The 14,779-nt window shown below is 42.9% G+C and overlaps 1 protein-coding gene across 1 annotated transcript in view; it reads left to right on the forward strand.

The window, feature by feature from the left end:
• Positions 1 to 14,779, forward strand: part of CAMK1D (calcium/calmodulin dependent protein kinase ID) — a 399,721-nt gene that overhangs the window by 270,233 nt on the left and 114,709 nt on the right. The gene's annotated exons all lie outside the window — the stretch shown is intronic.

The following is a 14,779-nucleotide window of genomic DNA, read 5'->3' on the forward strand; positions in this document are numbered from 1 at the left end:
ATAATTTACAGTAAAACACAGACTACCATGGGTGCAACATAAAGTATGACCCAAAACAGGAGTAATATACAGATTCACCCAGAACTGAGAGGAAATGATGGAATCAGATCTGGGTTAAATAGTCCTAAAATCTTTCAAAATGTTTCTACCTTTCATATGTTCAAAAACCAGAATTAGCACCAGAACTAGAATGTGGGATTCTCTAGGGACTGAAAAATGTTTCTACTTCTGACCTCCTGCCTTGCTGCTCTGTTGCTAAATGTAGAGCAGTGAAGATTAAGAATAGAAATCCGGGTTCAACTTCAGCAGTGTTGCTAAGTTTGTTGAGAATGCAATAGCAGTTTTAAAAATCAAGGTCAAGGGAAAGACCTTTGACACAGGCGTACTTCCTGCATTTCCACTGCCATTACTGAGCCTCTGGCCCCAGTCTGGATTTTGGCCAGGCATCACTGGAGGTTTAGTGTAGAGGCAGCGGGCTGTGTTCATTTCAGTACCCAAGTGGTGTGAAAGGTCAGCAGGCTTTGCTAGCAGTCCACAGGAAATGGCTCTGGTAGTTTCCCAAACTACTAACTCTCATGAAGTCCGTTCAGTTTATTTAGCAAGAATTGTCCATTTGACAGGAGAGCTTGAATGCCTTGGCCTGGCTGCTATTTACTGAAATAGTGACACCAGTTTTCTCAGGGTGGTGAAATGCTCCTCTATTGTCAGGCTTGATACAGGTTTAAGTATTTCTAATATGCAGAAATGTGTTTGTAAAAAAAGGTCAGCTTTATGTCTAATACATAATAGATGCTCCTGGAATTTATCTGCTGGGATTCTTAGATGTAGAAAGTGCCCAGGAACACTGAGTGAACAAGCACTGAGCCACTGCTCCTGGGGGAAACAGGGTCAGCTGCCTGCGAGCCTTTGGCCCCAACTTTTTCACCAGCCCATCAATACAGCACCTCGGTTTCTGTGTGTTTCTGTGTAAAGACACATCATTTAATATATATTATTGACTTCCTAACATTGAACTTATGGCCAACAGCACTATAACTTATACCTGAAGGAAACTTATCTGACACATGTACTTTCTCCATAAGGCCCATTCCAGCCTTCCTGTGCTTAGGAGCACTGGACAGCCCTTCAGCACTAGGTTTGGGGGCCTTTTTAAACAGCTCTGTCACCAACAATAGACACTAAATAGACAGCAAAAAGGGCACTTGTTTATGCTATGAGGACTGAAACAAGAAGGCAGAGCATCACCTTGTCACCTCGGTCACCCGTGTGAGTTGGGACTCAGATTTTCTCTGCTTCATTCACGTTCACCAGTGACCACAAAAGAGCTGTGGTATTGATTTTGGGATTACAAAGAAATTTTAGCAAGGAGGCGAATTTGCAAATATGGAATCCACCAGTATGAGAATTGGCTGTACTTGTGTGTTAATTTTTTTTGACTAAATATATTTTTCTATATATTTATTCAGTGAATAATGCACAACTATTAGGTATTTTCCCACCCGCACCCAGACCAGAGCCAGAGGCTCAGTAACTGGGAGGAGAAGCAGGAAGCGCACCTGTGTCAGGGGTCTGTCTGTCATTCTCGATTTGTAAACCTGCTGATGCATTCTCAGCAAACTTAACAGCACTGCTGAAGTTGAACCCAAATTCCTACTCTTTTTTTCTTTTTTAAAGTGTTGTTCAATTACAGTTGTCCCCCAAATTCCTATTCTTGATGTGCCTTGCTTTACATTCAGCAATAGAGCAGCAAGCCTGGAGTTAAAAGTAGAGAAAAATTTATGGTCCCTGAAGAATCCCACATTCTAGTTGTGGTTCTAGTATTAGATCTTGAACATATAAAAGATAGAGTCATTTTGAGAGATTTTAGGACCATTTAACTCAAATCTGATTCCATCATTTCCTCTCAATTCTGGGTAATTTTCATGTTATTCCTATTGCCATCTTTGGGCTTTACCTGCCATTGATCCTGAGGTAGCCTGTGTTTTACTGTAAATTATATTGAATTCAGTATCATTTTCTTCTTCCTCTTGGGTACGACTGAAAATGTACCGCTTTTTGCCCTGCCCAGGTAGCTCAATTGGTTGGAGCATCATTGTGTACCTGAAAAGGCTGTGGGTTCAATCCTCAGTCAGGGCACATACCTAGGTTGCAGGTTTGATTCCCAGTCAGGGCACATGTAAGAGGCAACCAGTTGATGTTTCTTTCACATCAGTGTTATTCAGTTTCTCTCTCCCTCCCTCCTTCCCTTCCTTCCTCTCCATATCCTCAGGTAAGAGTTAAAAAAAGTAAATTAAAAAAGAAAAGAAAATATAATCCTTTTTAATAGTTGACAATTCCACTTTTAGTTGCCTTTTAGTGTCCAGTGAATTTCCCCTTCCAGTGGTTTATTCACTGGAATTAAAATCTAAGGCAATTTGAAAAAAATAAAAAGGAATCCCAAACAAAAAAAAATCTTCATAAAGATTGCAAAGATTTTAATTACTCAATTAACTGCAATTCATTGTCATCCTCAGTGTTTTGAGGCACACCCTGAACAGAACTCAGACTCCCCCAGTCAGAGCCGGCCCGGGTGAGGAGGACGGAGGGCTGTGCCAGTTCTCTCTGGCTGGCCGAATGGCCTCATCGCTCAGTTCAGTTTTGTTTAAAGTAGTGTGGCTTCTGAAGTGACATCTCTGTGACAGACTATCCTATTCTTTTCACTGCAACACAGTTCCTGAATCTCTGTCTTCCCATGAACTTCAGGTCATTTGCCAGAATTCACTGTTGGAGCCTGGTGTAAATCAAGGCAGTTTTATTGTTCTCCAAACACATGATGCAATACTCACCTGCTCCTGGAAAGGAATTCTGGAGTGCTTGCCTGCTGGAGCAGATAAATCCCCGATCTTAGGGGCTTCATGTGAGAGGGGCTTCTTTCTCATTCGTGTGATATTCAGCTGGGAGCCTGGCTGGGAGCCGGGGTTCTCCTCCAGCCTCACTCAGACTCCCGCGCAGGCAGAGACAGCTGTAATCCACATGAAGGTGTAGATATCCAGCCAGCAAAAGGGGAAGAAAATGAGCAGAGAATCAGGCAGACAGGAAGTTTTGATGAGGACTTTAGCAGCAGTGTAATCACTTCCCTCGCATTCCTGGCTACAACTCACTTGTGTGGCTCCCTCTTAGATGCGGGCATGGAGGGCCAGAAATGTGTGCCCAGGCTGGGCAGCCCCCTCCCGGCGGGAGTACTCTATCCATGAAAGAGGAGCATGCATTATTCATGGACAGCCAGCTGTCCCTGGACACAGCTGAAGATGGTGTGGGATGCTGCCCTTCGTGCCACGTAGTAAAATGACATCAGAGCAGATATCAACATCAAGGAGGTGAGGTTGTAGGCAGTGCTTCTGTCAAGTAGCCCCCTGCGTTCAAGCTAAACTCCTGTTAGAAGCTTTGTTCCCTCCATTTAGGGTTTAGGCAAATACAGTGCAGGGTGTGAAAATCTGTTTTTGATGCTTATTGGAGCTACTTGGAGACAGGATCCAGCTGAGCCTTGTGCTGAGAAGACCCTCAATACATGCACATTGAACAAATGTAACAACAGCTCACTTTTACCATGTACTGTTGTGGGCTGGATCTATGCTGAGCACTTGACATCTGTTATGTCATTTTATCTCTAAATCACCATTACAAGGCAGGTTCAATTATTGTGATCTTAGTATTACAGCTATGAAGCACAAAGTCACAATACTTGCTTATAGCACATAGCTCCGGACCAGCATGACCAGGATTGGAGGCCCGGCCATCTGTGGGGGTGCAGGGGGGTGACTAAAGAACATGAATAGCACTGGGGTGCATGAGAGTGACACAGTGTCCCCCGTGGCGCTTTCTGAGGGTTTCACATGCTGTGCATCATAGTGATTGGAGGTCACCGAATTACATTATTTCAGATCCCTACCAGAGAGGCATCATTGTTCGTTTTAGGACATAATGCCAGAAACTAGGGCTAATGGGGGTGGTACAGCCATATAATCCCTACTTTACAGACAGAGAAACTGAAGCTCAGTAAGTAAATGCCTTCCTGAAGGTTACCAAGTAGGTCAGAGCTGTTTCCAAAGAGTTCATCTGATTTTTTGTGTGCCTTCCAAGCAATAGCTGGTTACCATTAAGAAGATAAGTAGTTGCCAAATATCCCTGAAATTTTCCTGACGTTTATTATTGTTATTATTTTTTTTTTACAAATCTGTCCCTTGTCAAATAGCTGCACTATAAGCAGTTTCAGTCAATATCAGTGCTCCATCTCTCCGGAATCGTAACACAGACGTAGTAACACCGACTAAGGCCGGTGAGAGACGCGGTGACTGCAGCTGCCCTTGAACAGGGATTGCAGATGGCACCAGGCCCAAAGGGCTCAGCACAGCTGGTGAGGACGCCACCTGGCCCGTGGCTGTGGGAGTCCAGTCCCATGGGTGTCTTGTCTCCTGGTGACGTAAGTCAACTGATGACACCAGAAGGAAGGCACTTCCAAAGCACCAGCTGAGAGATGATCCATATTTAACTGCCTTGTCAAACAGCAGCTTTTCAGATGCTGCCCAGATACTTTTTAAGATGGTTTGATTCAATAAAGAAGTGAAAGGCTGTCACAAAGTAAACACTCATATTTATTCAAAGGTATAAATTTCATAGATGAATCATCCAGGGTTTGATTCACACTTCTTGGCCAGCCATAAATAGACCAATATTGTTCTCTGAATTATTTCCTACCTTTTTTGAAATGTGTGTGTGCTTGTGTGCAGATGCTAAGTGATTCAACTGCCCTCCCATTAGTACTATTAGGTAACTCTTCTGCAGGGATGTCCACAGCTGTGCTATCTTCGTCCTCTGTTTTCCTCTTTTTCAGGCTTTTAAATATAATTTTAAGAATTAGCATTATTAGCAAGGTTAAAAAATAGAATATTATTTATGTACAACCACATGCTGTTATCAGTATTTCATATAAAGGCAGCTGATTGGAGTCAGCAGTCCCTTACCATTGCTAGAATATAAATGTAAATTCACCATAACAGTTACCTTATTACCTCAGTTTTCTGTAAAACATTGAGTGAGGTTGACCAGAGATGAACGAAAATGTGCGTACGGTGCTGTCCTCAGACCCTATAACCAGCCACTGGTGCTTTCAGTCGGGACCTCGTCTAGCATCACCAGTCCTCCAAGAGGATGTCACATTTCCAGGACTCTCTTATTTTCTGTATCTAAGGTGATAACACTCAAGAGAGATTTCTCCAAGAATGAGTCATCAAGTATTGAAACTCAGGTGAAGTGCACATTATGGATGATTGACACTTTGTGATGTGACAGCTGGGAATACAGTGGGTTCTGTAAAACTTTGTGGGTGGGGGTGGAGTAGGACATGGAGATCATCAGATTTGTGTAATTGCTTTAAATGTTTGATGGCATTTGTTTTGCACATCTCCCATGGAAAGTCTTTTTAGCGTATATTTATCAGTTAAATATCACACTTTTCTTCTTGTTCTAGTAAAGTATTCCCTTGTGGTGTTGTTAGTAACATTGGTTCTAACAACATGAAATAAGATCTGCTACATCTGGTCAAGATGGTGGCATAGGCAGACATGGCTCTCCTGTTCACACAACCACATAAAAATTACAACTAAAATATAGGACAAACATCACTCAGAACCATCAGAAATCAAGCCGAATGAAATTCTAACAACTGTGGAATTACAGAAACCACATCCATCCAAATGAGTAGGAGGGGCACAGACAAAGAATGTGCTGGTCCCTCACCCAAGCGAGGTGGACAAAAATTTGGGAGGGATATCTTGGGAGTGAGGAGTCCCAGGACACACCAGGACACACAGCCCAGGGTATAGTGCTAGGAAGGTAAGTCCCCACAAATTCTGGTTGCAAAAACTAGTGGGAATTGAGTCAGTGGAGAAAATTCTGGAGCCCTAAGCAGTTCCTCTTAAAGAACACACACGTGGACTCACCTACTCAGACTCACTCTTTCTGAACTCCAACACCAGAGTAGCAGTTTGAAAAGCACCAGTGGTATAAAGGGAGGAACTGAAGTGTCTGTCATCAATGTGAGCAGAGGCCATTGTCCCTTTCCTAAATTGTCCCCCCCACAAAGCCATGGAGCTGGTAGGCTGGTGTCATACCTGTGACTCCATTAACCTGGCCAACTCTCTTTGTGTGCCTTGGAGATCCATAGAGACTCAGTCCCACCCAACTTACAGGCACACCCAAGCTACTTTTCCACATGAATAGCTGGTCTTGGCTCATGCTTCACAACTTCCAAAATCCTCTCAAATAAGCAACAGCTGGCCTCAGTGGCTCCAGGCCCAGTACTAGCAGCAACCAGCCTAGATTCATAGCTTGGTTTCACCTGGGAATCTCCAATCCCAGCATAAATAGCAGCCATCTCAAAGTGCTTTATAGCTCAGGAAGGGCAACCCCAGGGAAAACACAGGGGCTGACCTTGTCCTGCACCACCTGGAAACCCCAGGAACAGCACACCCAGTGGACAGTTACAGACCACATAGGAGCACCACCTCCTGCCCCTGCACAGCTGATCTTCCACAGTGGGTGGAGGCTGGTGGTCAGTGTTCACAGCCAATCCTTGCAGCTGACTAGCCTGAGTAAGTCCCTCCCATTGATCTACCAACAGCAACGAAGGCTCAACTACAAGAGAAGGGTGTACCTAGTCCACATGAAGGGTGCACCTCAAGTACTTAGATGGAGTGATAGGTGAGGCTCTGCCACTGGACCCTACAGGACACTTACTACGTTAGGTTACACTACCAAGACACAGAGTCAAAGCAGCTATACCTAATATGTAGAAACAAATACAGGTGGCTGTCAAAATGAGGAGACAAAGAAACATGGCCCAGATGAAAAAATAGATCAAAGTTCCAGAAAAAGAGCCAAACAAAATGGAGATAAGCAATCTATCAGATGCAGAGTTCAAAATACTGGTTATAAGGGTGCCCAAGGAACTTAGCGAGGGCCTCAGCAACAAAAAAGATCCAGTCAGAAATGAAGTATACATTAATTGAAATAAAGAACAATCTACAGGGAAACAACAGTAGAGTAGATGAAGCCAAGGATCAGATCAACAGTTTGGAACATAAGAAAGCAAAACAACCATTCAGAACAACAAGAAGAAAAAGGAATCCAAAAAAAGGAGGTAAGTATAAGCAGCCTCTAGAATGACTTCAAGAGGTCTCACATTTGCATCATAGGGATGTCTGGAAGGAGAAGAGAAAGAGCAAGAAATTGGAAATCTACTTGAAAAAATAATGAACAAAAACTTCCTTAGTTTGGTGTAGAACATAGACATGCAAGTCCAGGAAGCACAGAGAGTCCCAATTAAGTTGGACCCAAACAGTACCATGTCAAGACACATCGTAATTAAAATGCCAAAGGTTAAAGATAAAGAGACAATTTTAAAAGCAGCAAGAGAAAAACAATTAGTTCCCTACAGGGGAATTCCCCTAAGACTGTCAGCTGATTTCTCAAAAGAAACTTTGCAGGCTTGAAGGGAATGGTAAGAAATATTCAAAGTTGTGAAAAGCAGAGACCTACAGCCAAGATTGCTCTATCCAGCAAAGATATTACTTAGAATTGACAGGAAGATAAAGAACTTCCAGATTAGAAAAAACTAAAGGAGTTCATCATCACCAAACCATTATTATATGAAATGTTAAAGGGAATTATTTAAGAAAAAGATCAAAACTAGGAACAATAAAATGGCAAGAATAGATTTCTGTCAACAATTGAATCTAAAAATCAAACCAAGCAAATGAGAACAGAGAAAGAATCATGGATACAGAGAGCATTCTGATGGTGAGGGAATTGAGAAGTACAAATAGGTAGTTGTGGAGTAGCCATGGGGATGTAAAGCACAGTATAGGAAATGGAGTAGCCAAAGAATTTATACTCATGGCGTATAGACGTGAACCATGGTAGGAGGATTGCCTGAGGAGGTGGGGAGTGCTGGGTGGAGGCAGCAAAGGGGAAACAATCAGGACAACTGTGATAGCATAATCAATAAAATATAGTTTTCTTAAAAGATCTGGTAAATGTTATTGGGCAGAATCAAAATATACAGGTCCTGGGTATGCTGCCTCTATTGACCATTATTTCTGATCAGTAGGGATCAGGGATAAATTTGGGTCAGCTGACTTATGCGTTACTTAATAGGTAGTTTTGGATTATAGATTTGGTTTTGGGATTTTTTTCATACTCACATCCTGACCTACCACCAGCTATTGCATCCATTTGGTGGATTGTGACTGGTTTAAAAAAGAGAGAATGCAATAGAAAATACTAGTGTACCATACTTGAAAGGGTAAGAAAATACTGTTTTATGCAACTTTTGTTTCACATACATGAACATGAGTGTGTAAAATTCACGCTGGTTTAGGAAGACCAGCCTGGCCTTTGGTTTTGAATATGACTGTTTCCATGTGGACAGCTGCCTCTACTCAGAGTAAACAAACAAAGGTCACTGTATATAACCAGTAACAGGGACTTAGGCTAGAATTTAGTTCTTCAGCTCTCTTGCCCAGGGTTGAGAGATATTTTCTGTCTGTCTCATCAAAATACGGTGTATGGTCTGTGCTACTCTAAGAATAGCAGATCTCCCTTAATTGGCATGCCTGCGGAACAGGAACGCTTTTGTCAATTGAACAGTCAGATTAACTAAAAGGAATGTTAATCAGAAACTCCTAGCTTTATTATTTCAGCAGTAGCGGAACATCTTTATGAGACGCATAGTAATACTTCAGCATCCTTATTTAGCACTTAGTTATATGCAAGTCATTTAATCATTCTCCATTTAGGAAATTACAGCATAATCATTCTGAAATGAAGATCCACAATGCAGCAATGTAGCTGTGGATATAGATGGTGGAAAGATCTATTTTTTACTTGTTTACTTATTTATTCTTTAATATAAGCATTTTATATATTATTCTATAACATGAGCGATTTTTTGACCATCTACTCTGTGCTGTGCTCTGGAGAAACAAAGATGGTGGCCTTGGTCCAGATAGGCAGTTACACAGTGACAGTGTAGGCTGGCAAATGCTCGATTAGGAAAAGATATTTATAAAGTTATCTGGGATTTGAAAGGAAGAACTAATTGTGCAGTTTGGGAAGACATTCTACTTCACCAGATCTTTGAAATAAAACTGGACAGGCAAATAAGAGTTTCCCAGCTGGAGAAAGATAGCAGTTAGTGGGTGGGGACATACCCTGGCTCCAGAGCACAGCCTGGGGTGTTGTGTTTAGTTAGCACTTGATGAGCCTTGAATACCAGACGCTTCTTTCTCTTAAACATTGTGTTCAGAAAAAAAGAATTCTAGTTATTCAGAGTACCAGTTAGTGGAGGTCTGGCCAATTAAGGTTGCACTATAACTTTACAATGGTGTATCAGAAAACAGTATTATAACAATATGTTTTTGTTCTAATTATATTGAGAGAGGTTTTGATGTTTGTTTTATTTGCTTTGGCTAGGATATGTATTTATCTGTGTAATATTGATTTTGCATTCTTCCTTAGATATCCATTTTGGCATCTCGTATCCTCTTCCCAACGAGAATATGAAGGGTTTATAGAGGGTCACATAAAGCGTGGGCAGCAGAGAGGGTGGCCAGAGCCAGCCGAAGAAGACAGGCAGTGTGTGCTGGCACACGGCCCTCGGTGGGAAGAAGGCAGGGCACAGTCAGACACTAGAAAGAGGATGAAGAGTGACTTGGCCAGCATGCGGAATACGATTTATTCAGCCTTACAGTCTCATGCCTCCAACCTCTCCCTGGGGAGTGGTGAGCACAGGGAGATGTGAGGAAGTAGGCATAGCACAAAGAGCAACGTTCCTGCTGACTGCCCTCAAAGCCTAGTTCTAGAACCTTGTTGAGCCTCCTTCCATAGCTGTAAAATCAGCCACAAAAAGACTCTCTTTGAGCCATTTTGTTGTGAGGATGCCTAAGGATTTACATCTGCACAGCACAAAGTCCAGCACATAGGAGAGGCTTAGTAAATGGTTTTCCTCTCCCTTCCCCTCTGACTCCACATAAAATCCTACATGAGTCTTTGACTAGGAATCAGCAAGGTGACATTGTCATGGCAATGCCTAGGGTGCCCGTGGTACTTCATTTATTCTTTTCTCTCTCAAATTCAGAATTTGATTCCACCACAGAGTACATTTCAGTGTAGCATAAATAGCGTGATCATTTTAGCTAAGGTCCTAATGGTCCATGTGTGTGCCCCCTGCATTCTGCTGTTTCTGACACCTGGTTGATATTCCAGGCTGACAGTGCACTCCCAGTGTAAGCCTGGAGGTTCTTAAAGTCCTGGAGGGTGCTGGGTTTCTTTACAAGCTCTATTGTTGGTGATAGGGACTTTGGGGCTGGAGGTGCCAAGGAGGTAGGAAGTAGGATGAAGCCATTTAACTCCATCTGGAAATCAGAAAAATATAGGAAGGATGACAAATATGAGCTATATGTTTACTTTCCTTCTTTTCTGCCTTATTTCTGATCCCACTTAGATGTCAACTTAAAATAAGAAAACGATGGTCAAATTGGTATATATGCAATTTGTTTTTTTTTTTTTTGTTAAACTAATATACCTTTGGTACTTATTTCTCTGAAACCCTTAGATGACCTCAGCAAAGAGTTGGTGATCTTTTCCTTTGTTTATTTCCATAATTTGAATGAATTTGCATGTCTCTGTATTCTTTAATAGCACCAATTTCCTCAAGTCATTTTACAGATACTAGGTTCCAAGACAGTGTTATCATAACAGCCCTGCAGACAGGTGGGCCGTTTACTTCTTTTCACCTTTGTTTTATAGTGAGTTTGCATATAATTTCACTAATCGAGTGAAATTACTAGGTATTTCACTAGATTACTAGGTATGAAATATGGATGGCTTGTCTGATGGACTAAAGCTTATTTTAAGTGACCTCAATTGTATGTCAGGGTCCCGAAGTTCTCAGGTCACAGGGTAGGAAGCTGAGCTGGGATGCACCGTCCACAATTCAGAGTGAATTTTCTCCAGTCCCTCTTCATTCCTGTGGGAGTTTCTTAGGCAGCATTAACCTGCCAAATATTTGATTTTGGAAATACTTGACATAGACAACTGCATTCTACGTACCACCACATAGGATGGACATTCTTTCCAAGGCCTGCGTTGTAAAGTTGAAGTGAGTTGGGTCTCAATGTCCAGTCAAGATGCTGATTGTGCGGAAGGCTTATGCCGTTGCACTGACTCCTGGCTCTAGGGTTCTTTGAAGTTCTTAGAGGGAATTCTGCTCTCCTCTTAAGTCTTGGAGCAAACAACATCTACAGGCAGATGGCTAGTAACAACTTGTGCCACATTAGTTTAAAATATTACTGTCACAAAAATCTTTGAAAGCCTGAGCTGGATGGGTCTCTAGGCCTCTTTTTGTGGCCTCACCCAGGCCATCTGGTGACTGCACACACAGGCCTTTCAGACCTCTGTGGCTAATCTGTGGTGTTTCCTCACTTCCACGTATGAGCATGGTGAGCTAATTAGAAAACCGAGGGGATGATTAATTTTGAAACTTACTTGCAATTTTGAAGGGATCATCAGAAACCCTAGACAGTGTGAAGTTTATACAGAACTTCAAGAGTCAACATCAGACCTTTACTTTTTAGTAGCTGTGACCTGGAACAAGTGACTCAGCTTCTGAGTGGAGGATTCCACTGCTGCTCTTGGGGCAGTGCCTGCCTGCCTTGCCTTGCTCAAGTGTCATAAGAATCACGAGAAATAACTGAAGTGCATGTGCTTCACAATGTAAAATTGAATACTTGTGCATTCAAGTCAGCAATCACTGCCAGTCTTTTGTATACCTGGCATAACAGAAGAACGGGATAAGATCAGGGAGGACTGGAGGCTGCAGATACTGAGCTGCTTTGGGGACTGGGATGAATTTCTTGTCAGCACCGCCTAACTCAGTGTTCTGTGGGAGTGATGGAGATCTGAACTGAACCAGGATTCAAATCCAGGTCTGCATGTCATTAAGAGATTTGAAAGCCAGGGAGAGCCTTACAGGAATAAAGCTCAGCCCAAGGGTTAAAGGGAGCTGTTGAAATGCTTACTGGCAGCCATCTGACCTTGGGTGTGAAATTGTGAGCTGTGGGACAGAGCTGGGGAGGAGGTGTCACTCTCAGAGCATCCCAGTTGGAAGCATTGCCAAGACAGCTGCCCTGACTCTCTGGGGACATGCAGTGTGACGAGAGAGGTGGAGGATCATGGCAGCCCAGCACAGGCCTTGCTCAGTGTCAGACCTTGCTCCTGGGGAGTCACCCTGCCTGGGGAGTGGGTGAGAGCCTGATGGTGGAGGCCCCAGGGAAGGCCCATGTGAAGCGGTAGCCTCCACAATTATATTAATAGAAGTTAAAAAAATAAAAAAGACAGGAAGGGTTTGTAAAGATGGAATACATTGTAGCTGAGAAAAGGTGGGGAGAGTGCTGAGACATTTGTTGGAGGGGCTTTTTGTGTTTTTCTTGGTAAAAGGAGACGGGGACAGGAAGCACCAATGGCCCACTTTGCAGTGTGGAAACAAAAAAGTTGAAAAGACAACTGTGTCATGCAATTCAGAGTCTGGGGAGGGAAAGTAAAGTATGAGGAATATAAAGAATTGAATGCATTAAGAACTGAATCTTAAGGGGACAAAAATATCTATAGAATGGAAGCTGTAGCCAAAGTGAAGAGTCTGCTAACTCAGAACAGCCAGAAGCATTTTCCTCTGTAGCTGCAGGACTGGGTGTTTTCTTTCTTCCCTGTAGCAGCATCTGTGAAAATGTCTATTTGCTTCGAGCCTTGGGAAGGCATTAGAAGAATTTTTGATTCAATCACTTTCAAAATATTCCTGCAGAGTGTTGTCACTTTGTTCTATGTAATTTAATTTGTTAGTAGCTGGCATGCAACTGAACAAACCAGGGCTCTGTCACGTGGTGCCATGACCCAACAATTAGTGTTAAAGGAAACTGGTTTTTATTTACAGGGTTCCAGCTTCAGGGTGGGGGTGGCTGAGAGCACTCCTGCTCAGAGCCCTGCTCTCCCACGACACCCAGCACTTCCCTGGCTCCCCACCAGGCTACAAGCCAAAACCATGCCCAGAAGTTCCCCATATCCTTATTTGCTCTTAAGCCAGCTGCACAAATGGATCTCCATCCTCTCTGGAATGTGCTCTTGTGGGTTCTAGAGTTGCCATCCTCTTGCAGCAGCTCTCTCCTTCAGGATCTGGGGTGCGCTGTTCTCAGATTCCATGTAATTGTTCAGGAAAACATGTGTTGTGTTACACTGGATCATGGTGGAGTCCAGAGAGGTACATGTCCCAAGGGAGTGGCTTCTCCCTACGTCCTTCAGAGAAGCAGAAGCTTACAACTCAGCATTCCCGGTCACAGTTCCGCCCCAAGCATCTCCCACAAACCTGTGCTTGATTAGGAAGGTCCTTGCAGCTCCATCAGCTCTGCCACCATCTGCTCCAGGCATGTTTCCCAGTGGGCTTCCTCTTTCTTACTCCAGACCTTATAGCAGACTAGACCCCGTTCTACACCTTTTCAGACTGCATGGCTACTTCTACCCCAAACTGCATAGCTTGCCCTTACTCCAAACCTCATGGCGGACTAGGCCCTTCTCTACGTCCTTTCCTCTGCATGCTTCCTTTCCTCCTCTCTCAGTCCACCCTTATTTTAAATGCTCAGCCCAAACTTCCCGTGTGACCTCATATATGGTCCCTCATATGATGTGCTACTTTTGCCTGTTTCCCCTGATCTTTTGCCTTCTTTTGGCTGCCATCTTTAATCAGGGCAAGAGTTCCCCTGACACAGAGGCATTGATGTGGGCATCTGCCTCCACAAGCTATGTCATGAGTCACTATATGCTCTCAAAGTCATGTGCCATGTACACCTCACCTTTTGCCCTGGGTGTCAGCCCTCTCCTTTCAAGAAAGGCACAGCTATTAACTTGCCACTGTTATATAAAATATACTAAACACAGTAGCATACACTTCCTCCTTCCCCCAATCAAAGGTTTGTGGGAAATATATGCTGCTATTTTCCAGGGACCCCCACTCTGCACCCCATTATAGGCAGACTGTAGGCATATTTAACAAGACATTTTGAAGGAAGGAATGATTACTTTTGATAGGAAGCCAGTAGGAAAGGAATTAAATAAAGTGGACTAGATGCCCAGATTTTTTTGTTGTAGGTTCTGGTGACCATATTTACATTTATTTTGGAATTTGTTTGTTTTAAAGCTTATCCTAGTTACATAGAGCCACTTAGGGCACTTCTAAAAAGTAAAAGCAAAGCAATGATAGCCTGTTGAAATAAGGGAAGCACCTCACACTGACTCGGGTGTCAGGTAAGAACTGGCTGACATCATGGTCTTTTCTGAATCTGCTCATTAATGAGTCACTTGGACACTGATGATTTCTTCTTGTTACCGCATGAAAAATAAATAAATAAATACTACTCCCATTATGGCTGGGATTTTCAGTGTTTTCTCGATCTGTTTATGTGATCACATGATCATTTATGAGGCTGCCAAACTGTCTTACTAATTTTTGTTGCTTTTGTTTCCCCATCTGTGAAACCGTCAGCTCTCATCCCAAATGCAAAAGCAGACACCTTTATTATCTGATTTAATAAAACTTGGAGCACCAAGATAGTGCACTTTGAAAATTGAAAAGGAAAACAACACAGTCCAAGTCTTCTAGATTTTGAATTGGCAGCAGTACTTTGCATTTGTAGAT

Source organism: Phyllostomus discolor, chromosome 1 (assembly GCF_004126475.2).
Source record: "Phyllostomus discolor isolate MPI-MPIP mPhyDis1 chromosome 1, mPhyDis1.pri.v3, whole genome shotgun sequence".
NCBI lineage: Eukaryota > Metazoa > Chordata > Mammalia > Chiroptera > Phyllostomidae > Phyllostomus > Phyllostomus discolor.